The sequence below is a fragment of the Hyla sarda genome, chromosome 2 (assembly GCF_029499605.1).
Source record: "Hyla sarda isolate aHylSar1 chromosome 2, aHylSar1.hap1, whole genome shotgun sequence".
NCBI classification, from domain to species: Eukaryota; Metazoa; Chordata; class Amphibia; order Anura; family Hylidae; genus Hyla; species Hyla sarda.
In genome coordinates, this window is record NC_079190.1 from 513,753,557 (window position 1) to 513,770,205 (window position 16,649).

A 16,649-nucleotide genomic window follows, 5' to 3' on the forward strand; every position below is an offset into this window, starting at 1 on the left:
TTAGGTTGCCCCCCTTCTCTTGTGTGTATATGTATTTGTAGTAGCCAATGGATGTCATGTGTTTCTCACACCTTCTCCTATCATAGCGTAGTTGCTAGGCTCGAAAGTTTGGCGAGCCGCTTCTACACCAAAGTACGGAGCGAGACCGGGTTCTCTGGGCTCAGTTCACTTATCTCTACCGGACACTGTCCACACGTGACTATGATTTGGTCTGTTCTCCGGCACTGACAAATACCTTTATAAGGGTGAGAAACTGAAACAGAAAGTTTAAAGGGGTACTCCGCCCCTAAACATCTTATCCCCTATCCATAGGATAGGGGATAAGATGTCTGATCGCGGGGGTCCTGCCGCTGGGGACGTCAAGGCCACGTCCTGCCTGTGACATCATGGTCATGCCCCCTCAATGCAAGTCTATGGGAGGGGTGTGATGACTGTCGCGCACACTCCCATAGGCTTGCATTGAGGGGGCGTGGCCGTGGCATCACAAGCGGGATGTGGCCGAGACGTCACGAGCCTCCGGCGCTACACCTGATGCTCTAAACTAATGCCCCCAGCTGCCGGACCCCCGCGATCAGACATCTTATCCCCTATCCTTTGGATAGGGGATAAGATGTCTAGAGGCGGAGTACCCCTTTATAGAAAGTTTTAAGACTTTTTGTTATACGGTGATAACATTTATTTACATAAAACTAGGGAAATCCCTAAATGTAATAAATAAAGTGATATCTGGGGCGATGTCGAGTCTCCTTCAGTATTATTGGGCTCGTTGGCCCCGCTCACTACCTATTACCCCATAGACACCAGGGGAGAACGGCCATCGCATATACTGTAGGCTCTATTTATATGTCCTCCCTCCATAAAAGACTCAAGTGAGATAACACTGTTCACACTTTACAACGCAGAGATTCACGGTGTCCACTTTTTATGTTTTTATTAGGGGTATACAAACTTTCGCATCCAGTGACTTTAGTTCTCCATTTTATCTAAAATGAAAAAAAAAAAAAAAAAAAGCAATTTCGCAAGTATTGATAAAATCCTTCTACCATTTTGTGCATACAGCTCACAGCCAGATCTATGTGTCTCCACGGTTACAGACTACAAGCCAACCCTGTGTAGTCTGATCCTGCAGTCATATGGACATCACTCCCTGTGATCCCTCTCCTTCATAACCTATAGACCAGTGGTGACCAAACAGTGGCCCTCTAGATGGTGCAACACTACAACTCCCAGCATGCTCAGACAGCCGTTGGCCATCCAGCATTTGAAGACCCCAGCTATAGACTAGTGATGAGCAGCAGGGGCTATTTTCGAATTTGCGATATTTTGCGAATATATTGACGATTATTTGTCCTATATTCACAAAATTAGCATATTCAATATGTTCATTCACTTTTTTTAATGTGAAAATTTGCATGAAAAATTTGCATAAAAAGGAGCATGTGAAAAAAAAAGCGCAAAATTTGCATGGAAAATTCGCATAAAATTTTGCATGTGAAAAAAAAAAGAATATTCATCATTACGAATATATAGCACTATATTCTAAATATTCGTGAAATCATGAATTGCCGATATTTGCGATAAAAAATTTGCATTACGAGTATTCGTGCTCAACACTACTATAGACATAGCAGACATTAGAGATCAGCACATGTCCGGATCAGGCTATGCTATTGTTTGTAGCTTGTAACCATCGAGATATATTGGCCTGCTCTGGACCTGTACGCAAAACAGCAGAAGATTTAGAAACAAAACTTTTTACTTTATTGGGACATGTAAACTCCATTTAAGAACATGAGAAACAGGAATTGAAACAACTAAGAGTCATGTTTAGAAATGCTACTTCCTACCCGCATTAACCAGAAAACACAGAAATAAAAATTATCCAGAATTAGAAATCAGGCAAAGGAAGAGCAGGGGAACACCAAACCACTCGAAGAAATGTCCCTCTGACAACATCTCAACACCTCCCACCCACCCATGACACCAACACCAGGCTGAGCTGACCAACACTGTACAGAACTAATTTCTTAAAGGGGTCAGAGCCCTACAGTTTTCCATTCTTTTCCCAAGATTCCCCCCAAAAATAGCTGAAAGCTATTTATTATTTATTATATAATTTGTGTATTGTCCATACAGAAGGGAAGCCCACCTGTCCTTTAAGTCTTCCTATTCTATTCATTGTTACGCTACATTGACGACGTATATTAACACAAAAATAAAAATTCACTTATAAAATTTAATTAAAAAAATAGGGTTTATTTTTAAAAAAAATTTATGACTCATATGGTATATCTGATAAACCTGGACCTGCTCACACTTCCAGAGGCTGTAGTATAAAGCTCCACCCCAGCCAATTCACACACCTGTGCAACAGATCTGCCGGCATCGCCCCGGTTTCAAAGCAATATTTACACTCGAGAAATGTCTGGCACCAGGAAGTGGAATAAAACTTTCCTGCTTTATTGAAGTATATCATAGGACAATATAGGTACAAAAGTGAGGATTCTCTGACGCGTTTCACGCAATAATGCACTTATTCATCGAGCAATCCAACAAGTGACAGGACATGTTAAGATACATATAGACATGATCACATGACCAGTATAAAAAGACAACTTGAAAACATGGAATGGACCATACAAAATCAGGGCAAAAACAAAGACTGAGAACGCTGCATATAATGGAATCTTACTGCAATCTATATCATATACATACACAGTGTTTATAACATTTCTAATAAAGGATAGAACTTCTTGCAATAATACATCAATACAGATTTCAATCAATACATTGTAATAAGGTCCAACCTTTGATTTAACCCCTGTGGGTAAATTGTTCTCAGCACAAACATCCAGAATGTTTCTCTGTTTAACCCCTTAAGGACTGAGCCCTTTTTCACCTTAAGGACTCGGACATTTTTTGCAAATCTGACCACTGTCACTTTAAACATTAATAACTCTGATGCTTTTAGTTATCATTCTGATTCCGAGATTGTTTTTTCGTGACATATTCTACTTTAACATAGTGGTAAACTTTTGTGGTAACTTGCATCCTTTCTTGGTGAAAAATCCCAAAATTTTATGAAAAATTTGAAAATGTTGCATTTTTCTAACTTTGAAGCTTTCTGCTTGTAAGGAAAATGGATATTCAAAATAATTTTTTTTTTAATTCACATATACAATATGTCTACTTTATATTTGCATCATAAAATTGATGAGTTTTTACTTTTGGAAGACACCAGAGGGCTTCAAAGTTCAGCAGCAATTTTCCAATTTTTCACAAAATTTTGAAACTCGCTTTTTTTCAGGGACCAGTTCAGGTTTGAAGTGGATTTGAAGGGTCTTCATATTAGAAATACCCCACAAATGACCCCATTATAAAAACTGCACCCCCCAAAGTATTCAAAATGACATTCAGTAAGTGTATTAACCCTTTAGGTGTTTCACAGGAATAGCAGCAAAGTGAAGGAGAAAATTCCCAATCTTCATTTTTTACACTCGCATGTTCTTGTAAACCCAATTTTAGAATTTTTGCAAGGGGTAAAAAGGAGAAAATTTTTACTTGCATTTGAAACCCAATTTTTCTCGAGTAAGTTAATGTGAATTGTTCGGCGGGCGCAGTAGAGGGCTCAGAAGCGAAGGAGCGACAAATGGTTTTTGGGGGGCATTTTGGAAACTAGACCCCTCGGGAACATAACAAGGGGTAAAGTAAACCTTAATACCCCACAGGTGATTCACGACTTTTGCATATGTAAAAAAATAAAAATAAAAATGTTTTACCTAAAATGCTTGGTTTCCTAAAAGTTTTACATTTTTAAAAAGGGTAATAGCAGAAAATACCCCCAAAATTTGAAGCCCAATTTCTCCCGATTCAGAAAACACCCCATATGGGGGTGAAAAGGGCTCTGCTGGCGCACTACAGGTCTCAGAAGAGAAGGGGTCACATTTGGCTTTTTTAAAGCAAATTTTGCTCTGGGGGCATGCCGCATTTAGGAAGCCCCTATGGTGCCAGAACAGCAAAAAAACAACAACATGGCATACCATTTTGGAAACTAGACCCCTCGGGGAACGTAACAAGGGGTTAAGTGAACCTTTATACCCCACAGGTGTTTCACGACTTTTGCATATGTAAATAAAAACATTTTTTTTTACCTAAAATGCTTGGTTTCCCAAAAATTTTACATTTTTAAAAAGGGTAAAAGCAGAAAATACCCCCCAAAATTTGTAACACAATTTCTCCCGAGTATGGTGATACCCCATATGTGTCCCTAAACTGTTACCTTGAAATAAGACAGGGCTCCAAAGTGAGAGCGCCATGCGCATTTGAGGCCTAAATTAGGGATTGCATAGGGGTGGACATAGGGGTATTCTACGCCAGTGATTCCCAAACAGGGGGCCTCCAGCTGTTGTAAAACTCCCAGCATGCCTGGACAGTCAGTGGCTGTCTGGTAATACTGGGAGTAGTTGTTTTGCAACAGCTGGAGGCTCCGTTTTGGAAACTGTGGCGTACCAGACGTTTTTCATTTTTATTGGGGAGGGGGGCTGTGTAGGGGTATGTGTATATGTAGTGTTTTTTACTTTTTATTTTATTTTTTGTTAGTGTAATGTAGTGTTTTTAGGGTACAGTCGCACGGGCGGGGGTTCTCAGTAGTTTCTCGCTGGCAGTTTGAGCTGCGGCAGAAAATTTGCCGCAGCTCAAACTTACAGCCGGATACTTACTGTAAACCTCCGCCCATGTGAGTGTACCCTGTACATTCACATTGGGGGGGGGGGGGGAACATCCAGCTGTTGCAAAACTACAACTCCCAGCATGCGCTGACAGACTGTACATGCTGAGAGTTTTAGTTTTGCAACAGCTGTAGGCACACTGGTTATGTATCACTGAGTTTGTGACCTTACTCAGTGTTTCAAAACCAGTGTGCCTCCAGCTTTTGCAAAGCTACAACTCCCAGCATGTACGGTGCATGGTGTAAGGTGACTGCTGGGAGTTGTAGTTTGCAACAGCTGGAGGCACACCGAGTTAGGTAAAAAAAAACTCTGAGTTTCACAACCAGTGTGGCTTCAGCTGTTGCAAAACTACAACTCTCAGCAGTCACCGACAGCCAATGGGCATGCTGGGAGTTGTAGTTATGCAACCAGCGGATGCACCACTACAACTCCCAGCATGCACTTTAGCTGTTTGTGCAAGCTGGGAGTTGTAGTTATACAACAGCTGAAGGTACACTTTTCCATAGAAAAAAATGTGCCTCCAGCTGTTGCAAAACCATAAGTCCCAGCATGCCCATAAGGGAATGCTGGGAGTTGTGGTGGTCTGCCTCCTGCTGTTGCATAACTACAGCTCCCAGCATGCCCTTTTTGCATGCTGGGAGCTGTTGCTAAGCAACAGCAGGAGGCTGTCACTCACCTCCTGCTGCTGCTCCGCTGCAGGTCAGTCCCTCGCCGCGGCCGTCGCTCCTGGGGCCCCGATCCCAACAGGGACACGGGGATCGGGGTCACCAGCACCGGGGGTCATCTTCCCGCACCCGCTCACGTGCTCCGGAAGAGGGGCGGAGCGGGTGCGGGAGTGACACCTGCAGCAGGCGCCCTGACTGGTCGGCAAACCGGCCAACGAATCAGGGCGATCATGAGGTGGCACCAGTGCCACCTCACCCCTGCTGGCTATGGCTGTTCGGGGCCGTCTCTGACGGCCCCGATCAGCCAGTAATTCCGGGTCACCGGGTCACTGGAGACCCGATTGACCCGGAATCGCCGCAGATCGCTGGACTGAATTGTCCAGCGATCTGCGGCCATCGCCGACATGGGGGGACATAATGACCCCCCTGGGCGATATGCCGGGATGCCTGCTGAACGATTTCAGCAGGCATCCGGCTCCGGTCCCCAACCGGCTAGCGGTGGGGACCGGAATTCCCACGGGCGTATGGATACGCCCTGCGTCCTGAAGAGGTTAAAGGGGTACTCCCGTGGAAAACTTTTTTTTTTTTTTTTAAATCAACTGGTGCCAGAAAGTTAAACAAATTTGTAAATGACTTCTATAAAAAAAATATTAATCCTTCCAGTACTTTTTAGGGGCTACGTACTACAGAGGAAATGCTTATCTTTTTAGATTTCTCTGATGTCATGACCACAGTGCTTTCTGCTGACCTCTGCTGTCCATTTTAAGAACTGTCCAGAACAGGAGAAAATCCTCATAGCAAACATATGCTGCTCCGGACAGTACCTAAAATGAACAGCAGAGGTCAGCAGAGAGCACTGTGCTCGTGACAGAAGAGAAATCTAAAAAGATAAGCATTTCCTCTGTAGTATATAGCCCCTAAAAAGTACTGGAAGGATTAAGATTTTTTAATAGAAGTAATTTACAATTCTGTTTAACTAAAAAAAGAGTTTTCCACGGTAGTACCCCTTTAATACATTTCTCCTATGATCACCTATTTCTTTTGACTTTTTCTATACCTTTGATGCTGAAAGATTGTGTATTGCCTCCAGGTACATCCCGGAAATGTCTAGTTAGTGCAGACTCTCCCACCTTTAAACCATTCATGTCTGAAATGTGTCTTCTGATTTCTAGTTTTTAAAGGGGTACTCCGGCCCTAAGACATCTTATCCCCTATCCAAAGCATAGGGGATAAGATGTCTGACTGTGGGGGTCCTGCCGCTGGGGACCCCCGTAATCTTGCATTTGGCACACACCTCTTTGAGCTGCACGCCGTGCTGCCAGCTCACAAACTGCCTGGTGCCCACCACGGGGCCGGAGTATCGTGACGTCATGACTCCGCCCCTGTGTGACGTCAGCCCCCTCCCCCGCTATGCAAGTCGATGGGAGGGGGCTAATGGGAACTGTGTTCCTGCTGTGGAAAAAGTGCAGGAACTTTGTTCCCACGCGTTCCAGCAGGACTTGAGCCCTGTCTATGACTATATACAAACAAGGAGAGCGCTCCTAGTGTGATAACGTAATGTAAAAAGAAGATGAACAAACAAGTGGAATTGCTCACCAAGTATAGTTGTACTGCGACCAAGTACAACTATGGTAAAAGCGTGAAGTAACCCTGCAACGGGCGAAGAATGGCAGCTGCTCCTGGAAACACAGGCGAAGCACTCAGACGGATCCCTCCAAGGAACAGCCCAGGATAAAGGCAGCGCACAGGACTTCAAAGGTAAAATGGTTTATTTACCCGGCATGCAACGCGTTTCGCTGGATAACCAGCTTCATCAGGCAGCTTAATCAGGCAGGATAACCAGCTTCAACCATGCCTGATGAAGCTGGTTATCCAGCGAAACGCGTTGCATGCCGGGTAAATAAACCATTTTACCTTTGAAGTCTTGTGCGCTGCCTTTATCCTGGGCTGTTCCTTGGAGGGATCCATCTGAGTGCTTTGCCTGTCTATGACTAAACGCATTATTGCGTGAAACGCGTCAGCAATCATCACTTTGGTTCCTGTATTGTCCTGTGATACACTTCAATAAAGCAGGAAAGTTTTATTCCACTTCCTGGTGCGGGACATTTCTCGAGTGTGAATACTGCTCACAGATCCGTATGACGTCTGCAGGATCATCATTGAAAGACCATGAATAGAGATTCCTGATCCCCTCTAAATCACAGTGCACCCTAAAGTTAAGGGGGTTATCCAGCATTATAAAAACATTGTCCTCAGGTTGTGTGTGGTATTACAGCTTATTTCCTCTGAAGTTAATGGAGCCGAGTTGTGATACCACACACAACCTGAGGACAGGGGTGGTGCTGTTTCTAGAAGACAGCAGCAGGGTGATCAAGCTTCTATTCAGTCCATTAATATGCTACATCGGTGACATATTTCAACACAGAAATAAAAATAAAAAAACAAACAAACAAAAACTATGATCCTCCAATTTAGGTTAATCTATATTGCCACAATAGGTAGCACCCAGCTTTCCTAGGGTCCTGAGCAGCCAATCTGCATAGCTCAGCTCCCCCACTTCCATGTGGCTGTAGAGTCAGTTAACATTTTATCTATTTTTATTGGTTTGGTGTTATATGTAAACATTAGATTGTGGTGAGGGTGTGATGCAAAGGGCAGATGAAATTACCCTAGGGGCAGATGGAATTACCCTAGGGGCAGATGGAATTACCCTAGGGGCAGATGGAATAACCCTAGGGGCAGATCCATCTTCCCCTAGGGTTATTCCATCTGCCCCTAGGGTAATTCCATCTGCCCCTAGGGTTATTCCATCTGCCCCTAGGGAAATTCCATCTGCCCCTAGGGAAATTCCATCTGCCCCTAGGGTAATTCCATCTGCCCCTAGGGTAATTCCATCTGCCCCTAGGGTTATTCCATCTGCCCCTAGGGTTATTCCATCTGCCCCTAGGGTAATTCCATCTGCCCCTAGGGTAATTCCATCTGCCCCTAGGGAAATTCCATCTGCCCCTAGGGAAATTCCATCTGCCCCTAGGGAAATTCCATCTGCCCCTAGGGAAATTCCATCTGCCCCTAGGGTTATTCCATCTTCCCCTAGGGTTATTCCATCTGCCCCTAGGATTATTCCATCTGCCCCTAGGGTTATTCCATCTGCCCCTAGGGTAATTCCATCTGCCCCTAGGGTTATTCCATCTGCCCCTAGGGTAATTCCACCTGCCCCTAGGGTTATTCCATCTTCCCCTAGGGTTATTCCATCTGCCCCTAGGGTTATTCCATCTGCCCCTAGGGTTATTCCATCTGCCCCTAGGGTAATTCCATCTGCCCCTAGGGTTATTCCATCTGCCCCTAGGGTAATTCCACCTGCCCCTAGGGTTATTCCATCTGCCCCTAGGGTAATTCCATCTGCTCCTAGGGAAATTCCATCTGCCTAGGGGCAGAGATGGCATTAACCCCTTGTATTCGTGACGCCAGTGCAAGGTTTATCCCCGATACCACCCGAAGGTATACGGCTAGATTCACGGGAGCAATAATGACTCCGATGCCAAGTTATGGATAACGGTAGCTTTACTGAGGGTAGACAGATGGTAATGTCTATGCAGTTCAGCCAGGGCCCAAGGAGGTGACCAGTGACTCAGAGACCATAACTGCTTGCTGGGACTTGTAGTAGAGGTGGACAATTTCATGCAGACCACGTTGACTTGACTGATGACTGTGACTGTAAGTGCTTTATTGACACAGTCGTCCAGCCGTATTATATAGGTTTATAGGTCATTCAGACGTGTACTATGGGCTCTATAATGCCAGCCATTAGCGGTGTCACCCACATCCGTCACCTGTGTGGGAGAGCTGAGAAGTATAATAAAGGTCACATATACAGGTCGACATCTGACAAAATACATTTCAAAGGGGCTGAATGTGTAGTAAACCGATTCTGAGAGTGGAAATTGACTGCAAGAGCGTCTATTGCTCTGGAGGACCCGGCATGTTGATGCATTACACAGACAGATGATGGATTTAAAGAAGATCAGTGTAATACTTCATCTCTCCTATGGGGGCACTGCAGGGAAACTGAACACTTGAACAAAATCCCTCCATAGATTGCAGCGGGTCAATGCAGGTCCCAGCACTAGGACACCTTGTATTATCAGGCAAATCCTTTATATAAAGGGAATTGTCTGGATACAGAGAGAAGAAGAGCGGGAGCCTAAAATTAATATTCATATAGCTTTTCATATAGTGAGATCACAGATTATCTGTGCCAGAATAATGTACGGGCCATCGGAATGATCAGATGCTGGATTAATGGAGTGCTCCAGACAAACTGTTTCAAACGCTGGAGCCGGGAGCTCGTGACATCATAGCCCCGTCCCCTCATGAGGTCATGCCCCGCCCGCTCAATGCAAGTCTATGGGAGGGGGCGTGACAACCGTTTGTTCCAAATGCTGAGCAGCGGAGTACCCCTTTAAGGGTATTGCTGTATATTGTAATTATTGTAATAGGAAGAGTCAACGATACACACGGTAAGATGGCCTCTGGGGTCCTCTCTAAAGTGCATAGCTACCCCATTATGAAGAAAACCCCATCAGTGTCATCGCTTAGGTTCCCTCTGTGACATCATCAAAGGGGAAATCTGTAATTTAACCCCATGCGTCATGGCTAATCTCGGTACCAGGCCAAGTCAGGTTATACATAAACCCTCTATAAACCTTTTCATAACAGGTTGTACATATATGTAATGATATTGAAAGAGACAATGTATTTTTGGAACACTAAAGCCCTCCCCCGAGGAGCTCCCCACTCTGCCATGACAGAAGATCCAACTAACTTCACATAAACCTAAGGGTTAAAAGCTGTGTACTACAACAGGGCAGGACAGCAGTACACAGACAGCCCGATCTCCTACCAGTGACCTTCCATCTTCCCTCCACCCTCAGCTATTTATACCCTTACCTCCCTGCCCTGGTCTAAGGTGCCATCATGCCCACTCTCTAACCATGCTGTTAGGTCCAGTGGATGACGGATATAATGGACGACTCTGCTGATCTTATTCCCAGGCCCACCAGATGCCACCTCTGCTCGATATTGATGTACATGAAAGACAGTCACCACCAGGTGGCAGAGCAGTAAGCGGGGCTGTTCTGAAGGCCTTGGGTCAGGAGTTTGGGCCTTTGAAGGACAACATCTACGGGTAAACAACAGAAGTGGTTAAAAAGGAAGAAAATCACAAAAATGGTGTGTCCCATGTGTAAGGTCTGGTGCCAGAGTTACTGTACGAGTTGTCGCCCTGCTCTGTGGTCCTGTTATCTGTGGTCGGCAACACCGGAGCTGTCAGCCATAACGTCAGTGCAGAATGCCAAGACCAGCCGAGGTGGAAATGTCAATGAAGAAACAAAGATGGCGTCTGGATCCAATAGATCTCTGGTACTTGTGAATTACAATGAGGGAAATGCAGGGTGGACTCAAATCATAACTTCGCCAACATAAAAAACGATATAATAAAAAAAAAAATGAGAAAAATATGAAGGTAAAAACCAAAAATCTAAAAGACCAACTAAATAAAATGTAATATGACCAAAGCCACAGCCACCTGCGAAATGCGTAGCCCTAAAAAGCAACAACATTTTATATTAAAATATGGATAGAAGCCTCATCAGCTTATGACCTTTAAGGTGCAATGCTATTCACCATTTCACAGCGATGTTTCTGAAGACCGCAATTACACAGGAAGACGTCATGTACAGCACTGAGAGCTGGTCCAAGCTGATCAGATATCACACATTAAATGCTATTTATTTTAGGTGATTTCCTTTTTGTTTGCTTAAAAATACGTCGTCTACGTATCGTATCATCCGATCAAATAGAAGAAATACTTAAAAACTCTCGCCTGCATGGAGTGGTGGGGTCTACATCACAGATGGAGGTTTCTTACCCTCCTTCCATCTATGCCAATGTTTCCCAACCAGGGTGCCTCCAGCTGTTGCAAAACTACAACTCCCAGCATGCCCGGACAGCCTTTGGCTGTCCGGGCATGCTGGGAGTTGTAGTTTTGCAACAGTTGGAGGCACCCTGATTGGGTAACACTGATCTATGTGATCGGCTCTCCTTTACTGCGGGCAGCATTATGGATCACTGATAACACTGATCAATGCTGTGCTATTGGACATTGTTTAAAGTCCCCTATGGGGAGAAAAAAATAGTGAATAAAATGTAAAAAAAAAAAGTTAATAAATGTGAATAAGCCCCCAAACATATGTGGTTTTGCATCGCGCAGAAAAGTCTGAAGTATTAAAGGAGTAGTCCAGTGGTGACCCAGTGGTGAACAACTTATCCCCTATCCTAAGGATAGGGGATAAGTTGCAGATCGCGGGGGGTCCGACCGCTGGGGCTCCTGTACGGAGCCCCAACAGCCGCAGGAAGGGGGCGCGTCGACCTCCGCACGAAGCGGCGGCTGACACACCCCCTCAATACAACTCTATGGCAGAGCCGAAGCGCTGCCTTCGGCAATCTCCGGCATAGAGATGTATTGATGGGGCGTGTCTGCCGACGCTTCGTGCGGAGGTCGACACCCGCTATCTGGCCGGAGAGCCTGGCCCCCGTACAAAGAGATCGCAGGGGGTCCCAGCGGTCGGACCCCCCGCGATCTCAAACTTATCCCCTATCCTTAGGATAGGGGATACGTTTTTCACCACTGGACTACCCCTTTAAAATATAATGTTAATGAAACTGCACGGTCAATGACGTTAATGTCAAAAAATACCAAAGTCCAGAATTGCTTCTTTTTTTATCCCTTCATGTACCAGATTAAAATTTATAAAAAGTCCCATGTTAACAAAAATGGTACCGATAAAAAGTACAGATCACGGCGCAAAAAATTACCCTCATACAGCCCCATATGCGTAAAAATAAAAAAAAGTTATAGGGGTCAGAAAAGGATGATTTTAAGCATACTAATTTTATTTCAAAAAGATAAAACATTTTTTTTTTCAAAGGACTAAAATAACACAAAACCTGTATAAATTTGGTATTGCTGCAGTCATATGGACCTACAGAACGAAGATATGGCGTCATTTGTACCTTAAAGTGCACTGCGTAAAAAAAACTCCAAATTTGCAAAATGGGGTTGAGTGATGTGAGTGATGTCATGACAAAGTACAATTGGCGGCGCAAAAAAACAACAACCCTCATATGGATCTGTAGGGGGTGAAGTTAAAGCGTTATGGCTAAAAATAAAACAACAAAAGTGCATTTTAAAGGGTTAAAACATTAATTTAGAATCTTAGCTTCAGCAACAGGTACTTTTAGAACTGGGTCTGTGCAAAGTGCAAAAAAAACATTTTTGGTTCTGTAGCGCAAATGGGTTGGGCGCTGTATGGGAGACATATGCATGAGAATCTATTGTGCATTTGGTGCATAAAAGACATAATGTCAAACATTAAATTTGCAACATGAACAAAAACAAGATAAAGCTGCAAAACAGCGAAACATCCTGACAGATACTGTAGGTGACTATACGCACCGATATTCAGAAACCAGCGGTATACGGGGGTTTCCTCTTTATATAGTCACACTAGACCACTAGACTTCTAACCCGCCTGTTGTCTTCTCTACAGATCTCCCTAAGAAATACAGAATAACACCGTCATTTACAAAAATGTAATGCTAAATATATATATATATATATATATATGATAAAATTTTATATATGTGAGTGTGTATGATATGATTAATATTATTACATATAAATAATATATATATTATATATATTAATATTTATGAATAATTTTATTTATTTATTGATATGTATATATATATATTATTAATTAATAATATATAAATTAATAATGTGTATATATATATTAATATTTATGAATAATTGTATTTATTTATTGATATGTATATATATATGATTAATTAATAATATATAAATTAATAATGTGTATATATATATTAATATTTATGAATTATTTTATTTATTTATTGATATGTATATATATTCTTAATTAACAATTAATAATATATAAATTAATAATGTATGCATATATATATATATATATATATAATAGAGATGAGCGAACAGTAATTCGATTTGTCACAAACTTCACGGCTCGGCGGTTGCTGACTTTATCCTGCCTTAATTAATTCAGCTTTCATGTGCTCCGGTGGCTGGAGACTCTCTTGGGACTGTATCCACCTTTTCCAGCCCACCGGAGCACCTGAAAGCTGAATTAATTAAGGCAGGATAAAGTCAGCAACCGCCGAGCCGAGAAGTTTGTGACGAATCGAATTACTGTTCGCTCATCTCTATTATATATATATATATATATATATATATATACACACATTATTGATTTATATATTATTAATTGTTAATTAAGAATATATATACATGTCAATTAATAAATAAAATAATTAATAAATATTAATATATATATATATATATATATATATATATATATATATATATACACATTATTAATTTATATATTATTACAGATATGATATTTTTGTTATGAGAGAAAAAAATATTCTGGTGGTACATTACACAAAAAAAGAAATTTATTATAAAAAAGACATTATATATATATATATATATATATATATAATGTGTGTGTATGTATAATATGTATTATATTTAAATAAATAATATATATTAGTATTTATGAATTATTGTATATATATATATATATATATATATATATATATCAAGGCTGGTTTGTGAGTCGTTCATCCAGTGCCCGCCCCACTCGCCTCCTGTGCAGTGGACCGGCCGGTACCCGCCTCCGGCTATTCACTTGTGCAAGAAGAAACAAGGTCCGGCACCAGGTTGCAAGTAAAAACTTCTTATTCTTTTATTTCAAGATTCTGCGGTACAGGGTAGAAAGTCTGACGCGTTTCGCTAAAAAGCTTAATCGTAGACTGCCATACAATCACCAGTCTACGGCAGTCTACGATTAAGCTTTTTAGCGAAACGCGTCAGCCTTTCTACCCTGTACCGCAGAATCTTGAAATAAAAGAATAAGAAGTTTTTACTTGCAACCTGGTGCCGGACCTTGTTTCTTCTTGCATATATATATATATATATATATATATATATATATATATATATATGATTATGTTTTTATTATGGGGGAAAAAAAATATTCTGGTGGCATATTACACAAAAAAAAGTAATGTATTATACAAAATACAGCCTATGGCTAAGATACATAGTCCATGGGCAGTGTTTTCCAACCAGGGTGCCTCCAGCTATTGCAAAACTACAACTCCCAGCATGCCTGGACAGCCATTGGCTGTCCGGGCATGCTGGGAGTTGTAGTTTTGCAACAGCTGGAGGCACCTTGGTTGGAAAACATAGGTCTATGGAAATAGCTGCATGTTGGAAATACTACTGTAGAAATACAGTAAAATTAACCCCTTTGCTACCAGAACTCTGTTTGCGTGGTTGGAGTTTCTCTTAAGCTGCCTGTCTCTATTGTAAGAGCTGGTGGATGGTCACATGTCTCCTGCAGCCAATCAAGGAAGTCATTCTTGTTGCCACCCTACCCCTCTGAATTAGGGAAGAAAACCCCAACTGTCAGTCACATGTTCTCTGCAGCCAATCAGGACGGTCTACCTTGTTGCCACCCTACCCCTCTGTGATAGGGAAGAAAATCCCAACTGCCAATTAGTCACATGTTCTCTGCAGCCAATCAGGGAGGTCTACCTTGTTGCCACCCTACCCCTCTGAGATAGAGAAGAAAATCCCAACTGTCAATTAGTCACCTGCAGGGGCGGACTGACTGACCGGTCCTATCGGACGTAGTCCGAGGGCCTGGCTGGGTACAGGGCCCGCTGCTGCCGCCACTCCTGAGGATCCAGGACACTTGTCCCGGATCCCCAGCAGACAGTGCTGTGTGGTAGAGGGTGTGATGCAAAGGGCAGATGGAATTACCCTAAGGGCAGATGGCATTAACCCCTTGTATTTGTGACGCCAGGGTGTGGTTTATCCTCAATACCACCCAAAGGCATACCGCTGGATCCTGGGCTAGGCACAGGGACAAATAATGACACTGATGCCAAGTTACGGACAACGGTAGCTTTACTGAGGGTAGACAGGTAGAAAAGTCTATACAGCTCAGCCAGGGCCATGGAGGTGACCAGTGACTTCAGAGACCTTAAGAGCTTGCTGGGACTTGTAGTAAAGGTGGACAATTTAGTGCAGGCCATGTGGACTAGACAGATGACTGTGACTTGACTGATTTGTGACTGACAAGACTGTGACTGTGGTTACTTTCAGGTTTGTAGCTTGTGGCTGCAGACTGGACTTGAGGCCTCCTATGACTCTGGAAACACACTTAGGCTTGACTTGACTGGACCTCAGCAAAGACTAAGAGAGAGAAGAGACTCCTCCCAGGGCTTTTATGGGGGAGACTCTGGTGGGATACCATTGGTCACCTGGTCACTGATACCTCCTGTGTAACAATCACATGGTAAACAGTCTTAAAGGTATAACACTCTTACATATATAACATGGGGATTATATAGAATTACAATAAACAGATGCAGGGGTACGGGGTAACACCTTTCATACTGGACCACCACAAACTCCCCCTCTTAAACACAGCCGTCCTCAGCGCCCAGTCCTGGAGGGCAGACGACTAACAGTGGCCACTGGGGCTTAGTGAGAACAGTTCCTGGGAAATATTGGTGTAATGTCCTTAAAGGTCTGATTGTGGGAAAAAAAACAAAATCAAGTCCATGTGGCACTTGGCAAAAAATGTCCAGCTGCTGGGGCCCCTCGGCACTAACCACTTCTCCCCAGAACTCGATAGGTAATTTTATACTATACAATAAAGTTACCTTTCCATTCTGTACTCTGTCACTATTCATGTCTGACTTATACCTCAGGGGAACCCTCTGGCCAGTAGAGTACCCTGCACACGTGGACAGGAAGAAATGTTAGACATATATACATTTGATGATGGTGGACGGGAATATACGTTTTGCTACAGTCCTAATCTAGACATTACAAATGGCTAGACTACATTAGCTATACTTAGACTGACTATGTGGTACAACTTTATACAATATACTGGGACTTACTCTTTGTACTTGTGGTGAGGCAGTTACGTTTCTCCTGACCTGGTCAGGATACCTCCTATATAAATCACCATAGACACAAAGAGACATCTTAGACAATTCCGTATATACATGTTATATACATTTTATTACAACACTCCATAAACAATATAGTATAGTAACATGTGCATTCACCTGTGCA

General features: G+C 42.8%; 1 long non-coding RNA gene across 1 annotated transcript; it reads right to left on the minus strand.

The window, feature by feature from the left end:
- Nucleotides 1–804: 804 nt before the first annotated feature.
- Nucleotides 805–14,863, minus strand: LOC130357296 (uncharacterized). The gene is made up of 3 exons (XR_008889169.1): nucleotides 14,813–14,863; nucleotides 12,906–13,005; nucleotides 805–983 (listed from the first exon to the last, which is right to left on the minus strand). It is a non-coding gene; the product is annotated as an uncharacterized LOC130357296 (long non-coding RNA).
- Between the last annotated feature and the right edge of the window lie 1,786 nt (nucleotides 14,864–16,649).